The sequence below is a fragment of the Penaeus vannamei genome, chromosome 39 (genome assembly GCF_042767895.1).
Source record: "Penaeus vannamei isolate JL-2024 chromosome 39, ASM4276789v1, whole genome shotgun sequence".
Classification (NCBI taxonomy): Eukaryota; Metazoa; Arthropoda; class Malacostraca; order Decapoda; family Penaeidae; genus Penaeus; species Penaeus vannamei.
The window spans coordinates 15,511,861-15,516,860 of NC_091587.1; positions in this window are offsets into that span (position 1 = coordinate 15,511,861).

The window sequence follows — 5,000 nt, forward strand, 5'->3', positions numbered from 1 at the left end:
ATCTATATCCCAGCCTGATTCTTGCGGTCACAATATCACACTGTCTTGTTCTTGTTTTGTATAAACCATAGATGAAAACATCTTGCATAAACCTGTCATAGTGCTTTATGCTACAGCTTTCAGGCCGTTGAGAATTAATCAAGTCAGACAAGTCCTCTTTGAAGGAAGTTTTAATGATGTGTGAAATCCTAGCAAGAGGTACTCCAAGATCTATATCAACACTTTGCTTGTCACATGCTGATTTTGCTAGGCGGTCAGCATGATCATGCCTGGGGATTCCAACATGCGATGGTATCCACACAAAACGTATATCATGGCCTCGTTCTTTTGCACGATACACATTTATCCTTATGTCATTTGCAATATTTCCTGCACCTTTGTCTAGTGTGTTCAATGCCTGGAGAGCACTCTGTGAGTCGCAGAAAATGACTCCTGAGCCTTGACTTAATAGAAATTCGGTGGCTATGAGCATTCCTGCCAACTCAGTTTGCGTAGTGCTAGCCCAGTCATGAACCCGCCTACAATCCTGGTGCTGCAAAATATTGTTTTTATATACGACAAAAGCGCATCCTGCTCTACTCCCAGACTGCAAGGATCCATCAGTGTAGCATTCATACGCATTGGGCATAGTTTCAAGGTGCTCATTGATAATTGCTAAAGCATACTGCTTAAGTACAGCAGGGGGGACACTGTCTTTTTTGGGGGCAGTCGTATAAAATACACTTAGGTCCGACATTTTCCACGGTGGAGCAGAACGTCCATGTAGGGTCTTAGTTATGGATATGTTCAGCTGAGACAAGTGCTTACATGTTACTTGTTGCCATGGATTTGAATTTGAATCGATGTTGCCATTCAAAGTTAGCTCCACTATTCTATGTTTTAGTTGTCTTTGGAACTCTGTACAATAGAGGGGTTCTCTTATTGCTTTGACGCTAAATGTGGTGTTTATGTATAATATTCTTTCATAGACAGACGGCAAATTAAGTTCTGATCTCATATTCACAATCCTCGTTGTCTTAGGGGCGCCGAGAATAAGCCTCATGGCCTCATTTTGTACAATTTCTAAACTAGCCAACTCTGATTCCTTGTATAATACTAGGTGCAATGCATGATAATCTATGACCGACCGTATGTATGACAGGTAAAAGAGTCTAGCAATATTGACATTAATACCATGGTCTTTGCCGACAAGTGTCCTAAGTGGCTTCAGACGTTCCCACAGCCTTTTCTTCAGGTTTTGTATGAACTCTGCATCATTAACAGCCACCCCGAGATATTTGTATTGGTGACAGAGATCTAGCTCAACGTCATTGATGTGAAACCTTGGCAGAGGGATTGTTTTAGGGTTAAGTGCCTTGGTTTTTTCAGTCGATATTATCAAGCCACACTCTGTAGCCCTTGCTGAAAGCACATCAAGGATCTGTTGCATTCTCTCCTCGGATGAGGATTTAATGCAAATATCATCGGCATAGCAAATAATGGAGTCACTGCCCTCAAGTGGTATATCGCCTAGTAATCTATGCATTAGGATGTTAAATAGCATGGGACTAAGTACGCCTCCCTGAGGTGTGCCGAGTTCAAACACTTTTGCATGAGTACTCTTAACACCCCTGAAGAAAACCTGAGCCGATCGATTGGATAGATACATTTGAATCCATGTTAACAGTTTTCCCTGAATACCAAAGCTAGCTAGTTGCTCAAGGATCATTTCTCTGTTTGCAATATCAAAGGCAGATTGAAGATCAAGAAATACGGTTTGCATGCCTGGTATTGAGTTTGTTAAGTATTCTGCAAAACAATGCTGACTGCTACGTCCTGGGAGAAATCCATACAGTCTGGGGGATAACTTAGCATGTATACGGTACATGAGTCTGTTCAGAATTATTCTCTCAAGTACTTTGCACAGACAGGAGGTCAAGGAAATTGGTCTGTATTTGTCAGTGTTGGATTTGGGTATAGGGATGATTAAACTTTTAGTCCAGGAGCTTGGGAGGATTCCTTGTGATAGGCTGAGTCTATACAGGTGTAAAAGTGGGTTGCCTGGCACCTGCGCAATGAGGCGAAGAACACTGTAAGTAATGCCATCCTCGCCAGGGGCTGTTGCCTTGCCTTTCACAAGGGCATTTCTCAGCTCCCACTCGGTTATTTCGGCAAAGTCGGATGGGTCAATGGCAGCACAGGCTACTGCTATATTGAATTTCCTATCTATTTTTGACTTGTCGAGATGGTCTTTTATCCCTTGTGGAAGTGAGCTCAGCAGAGAGTTTTCAGCCCACTGCTCCAGTAGCATATTAGCCTGTTCTTGTGGGCTGTGAAACTGCGGTGTTGTGGGAGCTTTACCTGTCAGCCTATTAATCTTTCTCCATACATCAGCCATGGAAGTTTGACTATTGATGCTTTGCAAAAAATGTTCCCAGTGTTTACTACGAATCTCAGTTTTTAGTTCTCTGAATTCTTTATTGGCTTTAAGAAACTGAATAAGATTGTCTGACGTCTTGTTATCTTTATAGCAATTGGCAAGCTCCTGAACTCGTTGATGTTCCTTGGCTAGAATTGGGTCATTGATCCACCTCGGAGCATGGGGGGCTTGGGGGCTCTTTTTCTTCGAGAGTTTTCGTGAACAGACCCATGTGTTATAGTAGTCAGTGACAACTTTGATTAAATCCTGAGAAAAATTTTCAACTGTTGTTACTTCATATGTGTTGTACCAATCAAAGACACGTGCCTTGAAGTGATGCTCCAGGCCCGGTGGGATGATTATTCTAAGCCTAGGTGTTTTAGGGGCTGAGTTGCTGTCAACAGTATAGTCAGTTCGGATTGCAAAGTGGTCACTAACTAATTCTCGTACCAGTGAAGTACAGACATTACCATGAACTAGATTTTTGCCAAATACGTAATCTAACCTGCCACCTCCCAAATGAGTTTCTATTTCTGTGTCATATACTGTTAGTGATCTACTATTAATGAAATGTTTGAATTCTTCCCCATTACTATTACGCTGGCTGTCTCCAAAGTGTGGGTGCCTTGCATTAAGGTCGCCCATGCATAACGTGCCTTGGTTGTGAAAATTGGGTAAAGAAACAGCCAGAAATTTTGACGATCTGGCATATATATTATATAGTGAAAAATACCCAGAGGCAGTCTGAATTTTTAAATGATGAAATTGAACATCAGTGTTCTCGGATTTTTTAACTAATTTATGTGGCAATGTTACCTTCACATATGTCAACAATCCAGTCATGGCTGTATTCACATAAGAATGATATCCCTTAATTGAAGGTGCAATTTTCATTTTAGCAGCAGCAGCAAAAGGTTCTTGCACGCAAATCACATCAATATTATATTTACGAATATAAAACTCTAGGTCACTCAGCCTAGGTTTAATACTACGCATATTCCATGATATGAATTTAATTGTGTGTCTATCCATATGTGAGTAGTGTATTATTATGGAATCTGTACTTCATGCGCTTATATCCATTGATATTACGGAATTTAGGTTCACATAAGAAACATATAACTTCATGAATAATGTACATTCTATTACAGATGATTGTCCTAAGCTTAAAAGTACTTTTAACCATGTCAAATATTAGGTCTTAGCTTTGTCCCACTTCTTAGCACAGTCCCCTCGGTTGTTGTGCCGGGTGTACCTGGGGGGCTGGTGACGTCACTGGACTCCTCGTCTGACTCGGTGCCGCAGGGATCGTGGTAGTGTTCGTCGCTGCTGTCAGCGCTGACACGCCCACTCTGGTTATCAGCACTGATGTCATGACATCGTATCTGCTCGCTCGTTTCTTTAACACTAATAGCAGCAGTAGTATCTCGGCAATGACAGTCCCTGTTCATTTTTTCCTTGTCCTGTCTCAAGTTATTGTTTTCTTGTCTCAGAGCTTTGATTTCCTTTAAAAGCTCCTGCACATTTATGTCACTATGGTCAGCTGGCGTGACGTCACTTCTTCCACATGGTTTTGCGGGGGATTCCCCGGCCAGGCCTGCGGTCATCCCTGCCCGAGGGTGAGGGACGGCCGCCTCGGCGGGCGCCTGGGGGGGGAGGGGGGTCGCGGTCTTGAGCCCTGTGATGATTAGCATCATCTTGTCAACCTGCTCCTTCAACAACGCAACCGTGTCGCGTAGTTCGGCTACCTCTGCTTCCCCACTCGCCGACAGCCCCGGGAAGTCTCTGCGGCTGGTGACGTCACACACGGCACGGCTGGGCACTCCCCCGGCACGCTGGCCGCGGGTTGGGTTAGGAGGGCCGCGCTGGTCACTCGCGGTCGGTGCCGGGGCCACAGGGGGTGGGGGGGAGGGGCCAGGGCAGGGAGGGCCGCGCTGGGCACTCGCGGTCGGTGCTGCGGCCACAGGAGGAGGGGGCGGAGGTGCCAGAGCAGGGAGGGCTGTGCACCCCCAGTGCCAGGCAGTGACACCTGCCTTCCCACACCTGAAGCAGGACGGGACGAAGCTCGGTGCATCTGCAGCAGGCTCTCGCCCTGCAGCACTGCGAGGACACTCCTTGGCACTGTGTTGCTCGCCACATGCTGCGCAGCGTGCCTTATCCTTGCAATACTTAGCTACATGGCCGCTTCCCATGCAGTTGTAGCATATGACGGGGGATGCCCTCCACGGCCGCACGTGGCTGGTGGGCATGTATTTTCCGAAGAAATTGTATGTACTTGGAGGGGGTTGCTCTCCTTTCCATACGATGCGGATTCGGTTTAATGGTTGGCCATCCTTGTACACTCGAATGGCCTTGTGGACTCCATCGAGTGCATATGCATTATCAAGGTCAAGGTCCTTGTTATAATGTGTGACGAGGTATTCATCATATTTTTCCGATTTCTTCTTTTCATCGCATGATTTGAAGGTAATACCTCCAATAAGTCCACCGGTAAGGTTTTCTATATAGCTCTGCTGGGAGCGGGCGACATAGATATATGGCGAGGAGAGCGTGTCCCCTCTCACAAGGTCAATGGGTTTACCCCACAGGTTCGAAGAGGGGT